This window comes from Lagenorhynchus albirostris, chromosome 9 (assembly GCF_949774975.1).
Source record: "Lagenorhynchus albirostris chromosome 9, mLagAlb1.1, whole genome shotgun sequence".
Lineage (NCBI taxonomy): Eukaryota > Metazoa > Chordata > Mammalia > Artiodactyla > Delphinidae > Lagenorhynchus > Lagenorhynchus albirostris.
Genome location: NC_083103.1, coordinates 54,407,736 through 54,422,954, shown reverse-complemented (window position 1 = coordinate 54,422,954; position 15,219 = coordinate 54,407,736). Strand labels below are relative to the sequence as shown.

Here is a 15,219-nt window from a genome sequence, read left to right as displayed (position 1 = left end):
AAAAGAATTCAGAGTAATGATGGTAAAGATGATCCAAGATGTCGGAAAAAGAATGGAGGCAAAGATTGAGAAGGTAAAAGAAATGTTTAACAAAGACCTAGAAGAACTAAAGAACAAAAACAGAGGTGAACAATACAAAAACTTAAATGAAAAATACTCTACAAGGAATCAATAGCAGAATAAATGAGGCAGAAGAAAGGGTAAGTGAGCTGGAAGACAGAGTGGTGGAAATCACTGCCACAGAACAGAATAAAGAGAAAAGAAATGAGGACAGGGCTTCCCTGGTGGCACAGTGGTTAAGAATCCACCTGCCTGGGCTCCCCTGGTGGCAGAGTGGTTGAGAGTCCGCCTGCCGATGCATGGGACATGGGTTTGTGCCCCGGTCCGGGAAGATCCCACATGCCGCGGAGTGGCTAGGCCCGTGAGCCATGGTTGCTGAGCCTGCGTGTCCGGAGCCTGTGCTCTGCAACGGGAGAGGCCACAACAGTGAGAGGCCTGTGTACCGCAAAAAAAAAAAAAAAATCCACCTGCCAATGCAGTGGACACGGGTTTGAGCCCTGGTCCAGGAAGATGCCACATGCCACGGAGCAACTAAGCCCATGTGCCACAACTACTGAAGCCTGTGTGCCTAGAGCCCATGCTCCACAAGAGAAACCACCACAATGAGAAGCCTGAGCGTCACAATGAAGAGTAACCCCTGCTCACCTCAACCAGAGAAAAGCCTGCACACAGCAACGAAGACCCAACACAGCCAAAAATAAATACATAAAATTAATTTATTTATAAAAAGAAAAGAAAAAGAAATGAGAACAGTTTAAGAGACCTCTGGGACAATGTTAAACGCACCAACAATCACATTACAGGGGTCCCAGAAGGAGAAGAGAGAGAGAAAGAACCTGAGAAAATATTTGAAGAGATAATAGCTGAAAACTTCTCTAACATGGGAAAGGAAACAGTCACCCAATCCAAGAAGTGCAGAGAATCCCATACAGGATAAACCCAAGGAGGAACATGCTGACATACATATCAATCAAACTGACAAAAATTGAAGACAAAAAGAAAATATTAAAAGCAGCAAGGGAAAAGCAACAAATAACATACAAGGGAATCCCCATAACGTTATCAGCTGAGTCGTCAGCAGACCAGAAGGGAGTGGCACGATATATTTAAAATGATGAAAGGGAAAAAACTACAACCAAGAATACTCTACGCAGAAAGGCTCTCATTCAGATTTGATGGAGAAATCAAAAGCTTTACAGACAAGCAAAAGCTAAGAGAATTCAGCACCACCAAACCAGCTTTATAACAAATGCTAAAGGAACTTCTCTAGGTAGAGAAGAAAAGCCCACAACTAGAAGTAAGAAAATTACAAATGGGAGAGCTCACTGATAAAGGCAAACATACAGTAAAGGTGGGAAACCATCCACACACAAATATGTTAACAAAATCAGCAACGGTGAGAAGAGGGTACAAATGCAGGATGTTGGAAACACATTTGAAATTAAGAGACCAACAACTTAAAACAATCTGGTATATATATAGACAGCTATATCAAAACCTCATGGTAACCACAAACCAAAACTCTACAATAGAGATACCCACAAAAAAGAATCCAAACACAACACTAGTCATCAAATCAAAAGAGAAAAAGAGAGGAAGCAAAGAAGAGAGAACTACAAAACAATCCCAAAACAATTAACAAAACGTCAATAAGAACATACATATCAGTAATTACCTTAAATGCAAATGAATCAAATTACCTTAAATGCAAATGAACCAAAAGACATACACTAGCTGAATGGATACAAAAACAAGACCCATATATATGCTGTCAACAAGAGACCCCCTTCAGATCTAGGGACACATACAGACTGAAAGTGAGGGGATGGAAAAAGATATTCCATGCAAATGGAAATCGAAAGAAAGGTGGAGTAGCAATATCCATATCAGACAAAATAGACTGTAAAATAAAGACAGACAGTTACAAGAGACAAAGGTGGACACTACATAATGATCAAGGGAGCAATCCAAGAAGAAGATAAAACAATTGTAAATATATATGCACCTAACATAGGAGCACTTCAATATATAAGGCAAATGCTAACAGCCATAAAAGGAGGAACCAACAGTAACACAATAATAGTGCAGGACTTTAACACCCCACTTATATCAATGGACAGATCATCCAGACAGAAAATCAATAAGGAAACACAGGCCTTAAATGATACATCAGACCAGGTGGACCTAATTGATATTTATATAGCATTCCAATCAAAAGCAGCAGAATACATTTTCATCTCAAGTGCCCATGGAACATTCTCCAGGATAGATCACATGCTGCGCCATAAAGCCTTGATAAATTTAAGAAAACTGAAATCATATCAAGCATCTTTTCTGACCACAATGCTATGAGATTAGAAATCAATTACAAGGAAAAAAACTGTAAAAAACACAAACACGTGGAGGCTAAACAATATGCTACTAAATAACCAATGGATCACTGAAGAAATCAAAGAGGAAATCAAAAAATTCCTAGAGACAAATGAAAATGAAAACATGATGATCCAAAACCTATGGGATGCAGCAAAAACTTTTCTAAGAGAGAAGTTTAAAGCAACACAATCTTACCTCAGGAAACAAGAAAAATCTCAAATAAACAACCTAAACTACACCTAAAGCAACTAGAGAAAGAAGAACAAACAAAACCCAAAGTTAGTAGAAGGAAAGAAATCATAAAGATCAGAGCAGAAATAAATGAAACGGAGATGAAAAAAATAACAGAAAAGATCGATGAAACAAAAAGATGGTTCTTTGAGAAGATAAAAAATTGATAAACCATTAGCCAGACTCATCAAAGGAAAAGAGGGAGAGGTCTCAATAAAATTAGAAATGAAAAAGAAGTTACAGCAATACCACAGAAATACAAAGGATCATAAGAGACGACTACAAGCAACTATATGCTGATAAAATGGACGACCTGGAAGAAATGGACAAATTCTTAGAAAAGTACAGTCTCCCAAATTTTCTTCCTGGTTCCAGGAAGAAAATTTTCTGTTTCTTCCTGGAACCAGGAAGAAACAGAAAATATGAACAGACCAATCACAAGTACTGAAATTGAAACTGTGATTTAACAACTCCCAACAAACAAAAGTCCAGGACCTGATAGCTTCACAGTGAATTCTATCAAACATTTAGAGAAGAGTTAACACCTATCTTTCTGAAACTATTCAAAAAATACCACACAAAAAGTCCAATATCACTGATGAACACAGATGCAAAAATCCTCAACAAAATACTAGCAATCCAAATCCAACATTACACGGATCATACACCACGATCAAGTGGGATTGATCCCAGGGATGCAAGGATTTTTCAATATCTGCAAATCAATCAGTGTGATACACCACATTAACAAATTGAAGAATAAAAACCACCATTCCAGGTTGTGCCCTGCCCCCTTCCCTCTTGTTTCATTCACACCTAAGGAAGATGGCTTGTGCTGAGTATTCATCTGTCAAGTCTAGAGGAGCTTGTTGGAGTTCTGCAGAAGGTGCTAAAGGATAACTTTGCTGATGTCCAGGTCTCTGTAGTTGAGTGCCCTGATTTGACTAAGGACCATTTACCTTTCCTGTAAAAGGCATCTGTGGGAAAACTAGAATTGCAGAAGTAGGAGGTATGCCTTACTTATTGCCTCTTGTAAATCAAAAAACAAGTTTATAACCTAAATAAGATTGCAAAAGAAATCCAACTTCCCAGAGCTTTTATTCTTAGAGCAGGAGTAGACCCATTTCAGACTCTTGGATTCAATTCTGAGTTTATGTCAGTTGTTCAAACAGAAAGTGAACACAAACCTCCTGTGTATTGAAGTTAATTTGCTCGTGTTAACCCTAAAGATGGAGGGTGCCTACTAGAGAAATACAGTGAGAATATCATGATTTGGGGTGTGCATTACTGGCTAATCTTTTTGCCAGTGGGGGCCAACCCGGAAAGGTCATTGAGATGAAAGCCAAAAGAAGAACTGGAAAACTTAACTTTGTGACTTGTATGAGACAGACTCTTGAAAAAGATTATGGAGGTAAGCCTGTGGGGATGGGAGGTACTTTCGTGATTCAGAAGAGAAAAGTGAAGACTCACATTATGCCCACAGAACTGTCTTCCTGCCCATTGAACTCTGATGAAGACATGAATAAATTGTTGCATTTTTATGAGATGAAGGCTCCTTTGGTCTGTCTGCTGGTTTTTGTCTTCAGAGACCCAGGGTTTGATTTGAGGTTGGAGCACACTCGGTGTTTCAGTCATCATGGAAAAGGTGGACACTACTATTATGACACCACCCCAGATATAGTGGAATAACTTGGATACTTCTTACCTGCAGAGCTTCTGTATTGCATTGACCAACCAAAAGAGACCCATTCTTTTGGGCGAGATTAAATCAACTGATACTCATTTAGAAGAAGAAATAATTAAGGTTAATTGATTGATTAACTCATTGATAGATAGTAATATAAAATCCAAAGGGGTCAGCAAGATGGCAGAGGAGTAGGAGGATGTGGAATTCATCTCTCCCCACAAACGCATCAAGAATACATCTACAAATGGAACAATTCTCACAGAGCACCAGCTGAACACTAGCAGAGGACCCTGGATACCTAAAAGGACAAGAAAGATCCCCGTGTAACCAGGTAGGATGAAAGAAAGAAAAAGGGAAAAAGAAAAGGAGAGGAAGCGGGATGGGAACGGCACCCCTGGGTCGTGGGGAGCTGAAGGAGAGGAGAGGGTCCCACATCCGGGGAAGCCCCCTCATAGACAAGGGCATGAATTGGGACACAAGCGAATTCATGGGCTATTGGAAGAGAGTGCCAACAGCCAAGCAGGACAGAGTGAAACCTACACAGATGGTCTGTGCCACAGCCCTGTGCGCCCCAGCCTGAGACAGGTGTCCACTGGTGTGCACAGAGGCTGAGTGCTGGAACATGGGGTTTGGAGAGCAGACCCAGGAGAGGACTTCTGTTGGCTGTGAGGAGACAGCCTGAGGGGGTGGAAGTGAGGAAATCCACAACCGGGAATGCTTGTGGAGGAAACTTGGACTGCCACAGAAGCAAAGAGCCATAGTTAAGTGATGCGTAAGGGGCAAAGCTGCCATTGCAGACTCTCTCCCATGTGCCAGCCCCTGCCTCCCCGGGGAACTAAGAAGGGCCCCCGCTGGGGCCAGCTCTCCTGTGCCCGTGACTGCTGGCTCCCCCACGTGCCCATCGCCACCAGGGTAGACTCATGTGTTCCAGGGCAGCCTTGGGAGCAGACCCCTGTGGGTGGCTCACACACAGAGGTGGGGCTGAAATGACAGCTGAGCCCCAGGGGACATGCAACTAAGGAAGAAAAGCTGAAATCTCTCTTCACAGCTGTGCAAACCATGAATTGACACCCCCGTGACTGGCCTTGTAAAGTTAGCACCTACAGAACATCTGAATGGACAATAAGTGCTCCTGCAGCCAAGGCAGGTCTAGCTTTAGCAGCTGTAGACTTTGTGGGCACATACACATGAGGGTTGGGCTGGCCTAGAGTTGGAGCTGCCCCCATAGTATCCACAGTGGGTCCAGATCCATGATTACTGCAATCCTAGGACCTGACTTCAGTAGATCTATGCTGGTGGCCTGGTGAAAACAACATATGAGAGACACCAGGGCTGATTGCTGGCATACCCACATTTCAGGTGGGGCTGAGAGCAGTGCCAATGATGGTGTAATCTGAGAGCTCGCACAACAGGTGAAAGGTGACACAACAGAGCATCCCCACAGGTGAACAGCTCCAGAGGAGGAATACTCAGTGGCTTCCTTCCCAGTGGAGGTGCTCCAATCCTGCCTACCTCACAGTGCAGATCAGAACCACAGCTAGGAAGAAGATCTGGGGGCCTCTACTCCAACAACTAGGGAGTAGAGCCCATCTCTGACAGGGCAGTGACAACCACAGAGCAAAGGGGATGCTCTACTCAATATCCAGTACAGGCTATGGTCACCACAACATCAGTCATACCTCCTATAAAGGGGCTAATGTCCAGAATACACTGAGGAAAGAAGTGGCAGATATCTATACTAAAAACAACCCTCGCACCAAAAAATATTAAACCCACGCAGGCTACACATGGACATTCCCACATAAAATAGCCCTCCAAGACAGTGTGAGAGTCTGGCATTGGGCAGAAGAACCCCCAGAGCATTTAGCCCCAAAGGCCAGCAGGGCTGGAGGAAATGGAGACTCCACTCTTGGAGGGTGCACACAAGGTCTCACGTGCACTGGGACCCAGCACAAAGCAGTACCTGATAGAAACCTGGATTATACCTACCTAGGGGTCTTAGAGGGTCTCCTGGGGAGGCGAAGGTCAACTATCACTCACTGTGAAGCCTAGGACACTGAAGGCCCAGGGAATACTGATCAGAGTGAGATCTTCCAGAGGTGCACATTTCAGCACCAAGGCCCGGCTTGAGAGCTGGAAAGTCTCAGTCCAAACAACGCCCAAGATAAGGACACAGCCCCACCCATCAGAAGACAGGCTGGCTGAAGTCATACTGAGCTCACAGCCACCTCAAAACACACCCCTTCACACAGCCCTGCCCATCAGAGGGACAAGACAGCTCCACCCACAAGAGGGCAGGCACCAGTCCCTCCCAGCAGGAAGCCTACACAAGTCGCGGGACCAACCTCACCCACCGGGGAGCAGACACCAGAAACAAGAGCAACTATGATCCTGCAGCTTGTGGAAAGGAGACCCCAAACACAGAAAGTCAGACAAAATTAGTTGACAGAGAAATATGTTGCAAATGAAGGAACAAGATAAAATCCACAAGAACAACTAAATGATGAGGAGATAGGCAATCTACCTGAAAAAGAATTCAGAGTAATGATAGTAAAGATGATCCAAAATCTCAAAAAAAAGAGTGGAGGCACAGATCGAGAAGGTACAAGAAATGTTTAACAAGGAGCTACGGACTTTGCTGCTGGCACAGCAGTTAAGAATCCACCTGCCAATGCAGGGGACACAGATTCAATCCCTGCTCCAGGAAGATCCTACATGCCATGGAGCAACTAAGCCCATGCTCCACAACTACTGAACCTGCACTCTAGAGCCTGCAAGTTGCAATTACTGAACCTGCGTGCCACAACTACTGAAGTCCGTGAGCCTAGAGCCTGTGCTCCGCAACAAGAGAAGCCACCACAATGGGAAGCCTGTGCACTGCAACGAAGAGTAGCCCCGGCTCGCCGCAACTAGAGAAAGCCTGAAAGCAGCAACAAAGACCCAACACAGCAATAAATAAATGAATGAATGAATAAATTTTTTTAATTATTTATTTATTTAGTTAGTTATTTAAAAACCCAAGGAGCTAGAAGATTTAAAGAACAAATAGAGAGGAACAATACAATAACTGAAATGAAAAATACTCTAGAAGGAATCAACAGCAGAATAAATGAGGCAGAAGAAAGGATAAGTGAGCTGGAAGACAGAGTGGTGGAAATCACTGCCACAGAACATAATAAAGAAAAAAGAATGAAAAGAAATGAGGACAGTCTCAGAAACCTCTGGGACAATATTAAACACATGAACATTCGCATTATAGGGGTCCCAGAAGGAGAAGAGAAAGAGAAAGAGCCTGAGAAAATATTTGAAGATGTTATTGCTGAAAACTTGCCTAACATGAGAAGGGAAAAACTCACTGAAGTCCAGGAAGCACAGAGAATCCCATGCAGGATAAACCCAAGGAGGAACATACTGAGACACATATTAATCAAAATGACAAAAATTAAAGACAAGAAAAATATTAAAAGCAACAAGGGAAAACCAACAAACAACATACCAGGGAATCTCCATAAGGTTATCAGCTGAATTTTCAGCAGAAACTCTGTAGCCCAGAAGGGAGTAGCATGATATATTTAAAGTGATGAAAGGGAAGAAACTACAACCAAGAATACTCTACCCAGGGACTTCCCTGGCGGTGCAGTGGTTAAGAATCCGCCTACCAATGCAGGGGACATGGGTTCAAGCCCTGGTCTGGGAAGATCTCACATGCCTCGGAGCAACTAAGCCCATGAGCCACAAGTACTGAGCCTGTACTCTAGAGCCTGCGCACCACAACTACTGAGCCTGTGTGCCACAACTACTGAAGCCCGCACGCCTACAGCCCATGCTCCACAACAAGAGAAGCCACCGCAATAAGAAGCCTGCACACTGCAATGAAGAGTAGCCACCACTCACCACAACTAGAGAAAGCCCAGGCGCAGCAATGAAGACCCAATGCAACCAAAAATAAATAAATTAAATAAATAAATTTATTAAAAAAAAAAAAAGAATCCTCTACCCAGCAGAGCTCTCATTCAGATGCAACAGAGAACTCAAAAGCTTTACAGCAAAAGCTAAGAGAATTCAGCACCACCAAACCAGCTTTACAACAAATGTTAAAGGAACTTCTCTAGGTGGGAAAGAGACCAGCAACTTAAAACAAATTGGTTTTATATACAGTGGTACATATATACACTGCTAAATCAAAACCTCAGGGGAAATGCAAACCCAAAACTACAATAGATACACACACACAAAAGAAAAAGCAACCCAAACACAACACTAAAGATGGTGATCAAACCACAAGAGAAGAGAACAAAAGAGGAAGGGAAGAAAAAAGATGTACAAACCCAAAACAATTAAGAAAATGGCACTAGGAACATACATATCGATGATTACTTTAAATATAAATGGATTAAATGCTCCAACCAAAAGACATAGATGGGCTGAATGGATACAAAAACAAGATCTGTATATATGCTGTCTACAAAAGACCCACTTCAGATCTAGGGACACATACAGACTGAAAGTGAGGGGATGGAAAAAGATATTCCATGCAAATGAAAATCAAAAGAAAACTGGAATAGCAATACCTATATCAGACAAAATAGACTTTAAAATAAAGACTGTTACAAGAAACAAGGAAGAACTCTACATAATGATCAAGGGAGCAATCCAAGAAGAAGATATAACAATTGTAAATATATATGCCCCCAACACAGGAGCACCTCAATATATAAGGCAAATGCTAACAGCCATAAAAGGAGAAATCAACAGTAACACAGTAATAGTGGGGGACTTTAACAACCCACTTACAGCAATGGACAGATCATCCGGACAGAAAATTAATAAGGAAACACAAGCCTTAAATGACACATTAGACCAGATAGACTTAATTGGTATCTATAGGACATTCCATTGAAAGCAGCAGAATACACATTCATCTCAAGTGCACATGGAACATTCTCCAGGATAGATCACATCTTGTACCACAAATCAAACCTCACTAAATTTAAGAAAATTGAAATCATCTCAAGCATCTTTTCCAACTACAATGCTACGAGATTAGAAATCAATTACAAGAAAAAAAAATGGTAAGAAACAAAAACACATGGAGACTAAACAATATGTTACTAAACAACCAATGGATCACTGAGGAAATCAAGAGGAAATTTAAAAATACTTAGGGACTTCTCTGGTGGTCCAGTGCTTAAGATTCCATGCTTCTACCACAGGGGGTGGTGAGTTCAATCCCTGGTTGGGTAACTAAGATCCCACATGCCACGCAGCACAGCCAAAAAGATTTTTAAAAAATACCTAGAGACAAATGACAACAAAACCACGACAATCCAAACCTATGGGATGCAGCAAAAACTGTTCTAAGATTGTATAGCAATACAATTTTACCTCAGGAAACAAGAAAAATCTCAAGTAAACAACGTAACCTTATACCTAAAGCAACTAGAGAAAGAACAAACAAAACCTAAAGTTAGTAGAAGGAAAGAAATCATAAAGGTCAGAGCAGAAATAAATGAAATAGAGACAACGAAAACAACAGAAAATATCAATGAAACAAAAAGCTGGTTCTATGAAAAGATAAACAAAATTGATAAACCTTTAGCCAGACTCATCAAGAAAAAAATGGAGAAGGCTCAAATCAATAAAATTAGAAATGAAAAAGGAGAAGTTACAACTGACACCACAGAAATACAAAGGATCATAAGAGACTACCACAACCAACTGTATGCCAACAAAATGGACAACCTGGAAGAAATGGACAAATTCTTAGGAAGGTACAATCTTGAAGATGGCAGAGTAGAAGGACGTGTGCTCACTCCCTCTTGAATCACAACTAACTGCTGAACAATCATCAACAGGAAGACACTGGAACTCACCAAAAAAGATACCCCACATCCAAAGACAAAGGAGAAGCCACAATGAGACAGTAGGAGGGGCACAATCACAATAAAATAAAATCCCATAACTGCTGGGGGTGACTCACAAACTGGAGAACACTTATACCACAGAAGTCCACCCAGTGGAGTGAAGGTTCTGAGCCCCACGTCAGGCTTCCCAACCTGGGGGTCCGGCAACGGGAGGAGGAATTCCTAGAGAATCACACTTTGCAGGCTAGCAGGATTTGATTGCAGGACTTTGGCAGGACTGGGGAAACAGAGACTCCACTCTTGGAAGCCACACACAAAGTAGTGTGCACATCGGAACCCAGGGGAAGCAGCAGTGACCCCATGGGAGACTGAATCAGCCCTACCTGCTAGTGTTGGAGGATCTCCTGCAGAGGCAGGGGGTGGCTGTGTCTCACTATGAGGACAAGGACACTGGCAGCAGGAGTTCTGGGAAGTACTCCTTGGCGTGAGCCCTCCCAGAGTCTGACATTAGCCCCACCAAAGAGTCTGGGTATGCTCCAGTGTTGGGTCACCTCAGGTCAAACAACCAACAGGGAGGGAACCCAGCCCCACCCATCAGCAGACAAGTGGATTAAAGTTTTACTGAGCTCTTCCCACCAGAGCAACGCCCAGCTCTACCCACCACCAGTCCCTCCCATCAGGAAACTTGCACAAGCCTCTTAGATAGCCTCATCCACCAGAGGGCAGACAGCAGAAGCAAGAAGAACTACAGTCCTGCAGCCTGTGGAACAAAAATCACATTCACAGAAAGTTAGACAAGATGAAAAGGCAGAGGGCTGTGTACGAGATGAAGGAACAAGATAAAACCCCAGAAAAACAACTAAATGGAGACAGGCAACCTTCCGGAAAAAGAATTCAGAATAATGATAGTGAAGATGATCCAGGACCACGGAAAAAGAATGGAGGCAAAGATCGAGAAGATGCAAGAAATGTTTAACAAAGACCTAGAAGAATTAAAGAACAAACAAACAGATGAACAATACAATAACTGAAACGAAAAATACACTAGAGGGAATCAATAGCAGAATAACTGAGGCAGAAGAACGGATACGTGACCTGGAAGACAGAATGGTGGAACTCACTGCTGCAGAACAAAATAAAGAAAAAAGAATGAAAAAAAACGAAGACAGCCTAAGAGACCTCTTGGACAACATTAAACGCAACAACATTCACATTATAGAGGTCCCAGAAGGAGAAGAGAGAGAGAAAGAAAGGACCCGAGAAAATATTTGAAGACATTACAGTTGAAAACTTCTCTAACATGGGAAAGGAAATAGCCACCCAAGGCTAGGAAGCACAGAAAGTTCCAGGCAGGATAAACCCAAGGAGAAACACACCAATACACATAGTAATCAAAGAGACAAAAATTAAAGACAAAGAAAGTATTGAAAGCAACAAGGGAAAAATGACAAATAACATACATGGAAACTCCCATAAGGTTAACAGCTGATTTCTCAGCAGAAACTCTACAAGCCAGAAGGGAGTGGCATGATATATTTAAAGTGATGAAAGGGAAGAACCTACAACCAAGATTATTCTCCCAGCAGGGACCTCATTCAGATTTGACAGAGAAATCAAAAGCTTTACAGACAAGCAAAAGCTAAGAGAATTCAGCACCACCAAACCAGCTCTCCAACCAATGCTAAAGGAACTTCTCTAAGTGGGAAACAAAAGAGAAGAAAAGGACCTACAAAAACAAACCCATAACAATTAAGAAAATGGTAATAGTAACATATATATTGATAATTACTTGAAACGTGAATGGATTAAATGCTCCAACCAAAAGACACAGGCTCACTGAATGGATACAAAAACAAGACCCATATATATGCTGTCTACAAGAGACCCACTTCAGACCTAGGGACACGTAGAGACTGAAAGTGAGGAGATGGAAGAAGATATTCCATGCAAATGGAAATCAAAAGAAAGCTGGAGTAGCAATACTCGTATCAGATAAAATAGACTTTAAAATAAAGAATGTTACAAGAGACAAGGAAGAACACTACATAATGATCAAGGAATCAATCCAAGAGGAAGATATAACAATTATAAATATATATGCACCCAACATAGGAGCACCTCAATACATGAGGCAATTGCTAACAGCTATAAAAGAGGAAATCGAAAGTAACACAGTAATAGTGGGGGACTTTAACACCTCACTTACACCAATGGACAGATCATCCAAACAGAAAATTGATAAGGAAACAGAACCTTTAAATGACACAATAGACCAGATAGATTTAATTGATATTTATAGGACATTCCATCCAAAAAGAATAGAATACACTTTCTTCTCAAGGGCACATGGAACATTCTCCAGGATAGATCACATCGTGGGTCACAAATCAAGCCTCGTAATTTTAAGAAAACTGAAATCATATCAAGCATCTTTTCTGACCACAACTCTATGAGATTAGAAAGAAATTACAGGGAAAAAAATGTAAAAACAAAAACACATGGAGGCTAAACAATACATTACTAAATAACCAAGAGATCACTGAATAAATCAAAGAGGAAATCAAAAAATGCCTAGAGACAAATGACAATGAAAACACAATGATCCAAAACCTATGGGATGCAGCAAAAGCAGTTCTAAGCAGGAAGTTTATAGCAATACAAGCTTACCTCAAGAAACAAGAAAAATCTCAAATAGATAATCTAACCTTACACCTAAAGGAATCAGAGAAACAAGAACAAACAAAACCCAAAGTTAGTAGGAGGAAAGAAATTAAAAAGATCAGAGCAGAAATAAACAGAAACAAAGAAAACAATAGCAACGATCAATAAAACTAAAAGCGGGTTCTCTGAGAAGATAAACAAAATTGATAAACCATTAGCCAGACTCATCAAGAAAAGGCGGGAGAGGAGTCAAATCAATAAAATTAGAAATGAAAAAGGAGAAATTACAACAGACACCACAGAAATACAAAGCATCCTAAGACACTACTACAAGCAACTCTGTGCCAATAAAATGGACAACCTGGAAGAAATGGGCAAATTCTTAGAGAGGTATAACCTTCCAAGACTGAACCCGGAAGAAACAGAAAATATGAACAGACTGATCACAAGTAATGAAATTGAAACTGTGATTAAAAATCTTCCAACAGGAGGAGCCTCCACAATGGTGCCCGCCAGCATGGGCTTTGTGCAGTAGAAGGAGCTCCCCTGTATGTGCTGCAGCTGCCCTCCGCCTCTCCAGGAGACTCTCCAAGACCAGCAGGTTTTCAAACTAGCCACAGAAAAGATGCCGAATCATCTCCCAGGGTAAAGGAACAATCATTTCCAGGCTGCTCAGGGTGAAGGAGGACACATGGGAGACTGATACACAGACGTCCCACCATTCCTGTTTTCAGCTTCATACTCCACCCTTACCTTCTGAGCCGTGTGGATGAAAGGCTCTTGGTGCTGCAGCCAGGAGACAGTGCTGTGTCTCTGAGGTGGGAGAGCCAACTTCAGGACACTGGTCCACAAGAGTCCTCCCAGCTCCACATAATATCAAACGGTGAAAATCTCCCAGAGATCTCCATCTCAACACCAGCACCCAGCTTCACTCAATGACCAGCAAGCTACAGTGCTGGACATCCTATGCCAAACAACTAGCAAGACAGGAACACAACCCCACCCATTAGCAGAGAGGCTGCCTTAAACCATAATAAGGTTGAAGACACCTCAAAACACACCACCTGACATGGACCTGCCCACCAGAAACACAAGATCCAGCCTCATCCACCTGAACACAGGCACTAGTACCCTCCACAAGGAAGCGTACAGAACCCACTGAACCAACTTTAGCCACGGGGGACAGACACCAAAAACAACAGGAACTACGAACCTGCAGCCTGCAAAAAGGAGACCCCAAACACAGTAAGATAAGCAGAATGAGAAGACAGAGAAACACACAGCAGATGAAGGAGCAAGATAAAAACCCACCACACGTAACAAATGAAGAGGAAATAGGCAGTCTACCTGAAAAAGAATTCAGAATAATGATAGTAAAGATGATCCAAAATCTTGGAAATAGAATAGGCAAAATGCAAGAAACATTTAACAAGGACCTAGAAGAACTAAAGATGAAACAAACAATGATGAACAACACAATAAATGAAATGAAAAATACTCTAGATGGGATCAATAGCAGAATAACTGAGGCAGAAGAACGGATAAGTGACCTGGAATATAAAATAGTGGAAATAATTACTGCAGAGCAGAATAAAGAAAAAAGAGTGAAAAGAACTGAGGACAGTCTCAGAGACCACTGGGACAACATTAAACACACCAACGTTCGAATTATAGGGGTTCCAGAAGAAGAAGAGAAAAAGAAAGGGACTGAGAAAATATTTGAAGAGATTATAGTTGAAAATTTCCCTAATATGGGAAAGGAAATAGCTAATCAAGTCCAGGTAGCACAGAGAGTCCCATACAGGATAAATCCAAGGAGAAATACACCAAGACACATACTAATCAAACTGTCAAAAACTAAATACAAAGAAAACATATTAAAAGCAGCAAGGGAAAAACAACAAATAACACACAAGGGAATCCCCATAAGGTTAACAGCTGATCTTTCAGCAGAAATTCTGCAAGCCAGAAGGAACTGGCAGGACATATTTAAAGTGATGAAGGAGAAAAACTTGCAACCAAGATTACTCTATCCAGCAAGGATCTCATTCAGATTTGATGGAGAAATTAAAACCTTTACAGACAAGCAAAAGCTGAGAGAGTTCAGCACCACCAAACCAGCTCTACAACAACTGCTAAAGGAACGTCTCTCGGCAAGAAACACAAGAGAAGGAAAAGACTTACAATAACGAACCCAAAACACTTAAGAAAATGGGAATGGGAACATACATATCGATAATTACCTTAAATGTAAATGGACTAAATGCTCCCACCAAAAGACACAGATTGGCTGAATGGATACAAAAACAAGACCCATATATTTGCTGTCTACAAGAGACCCAC

The 15,219-nt window shown here is 41.7% G+C and overlaps 1 protein-coding gene and 1 pseudogene across 3 annotated transcripts in view; one reads left to right on the top strand and one right to left on the bottom strand.

Annotated features, from left to right (window-relative positions):
- The window catches only part of MYO7A (myosin VIIA), an 86,900-nt gene that overhangs the window by 20,446 nt on the left and 51,235 nt on the right, over nt 1–15,219 (bottom strand). The window lies entirely within an intron of this gene.
- LOC132526185 (ester hydrolase C11orf54 homolog) lies at nt 3,490–4,431 on the top strand (annotated as a pseudogene).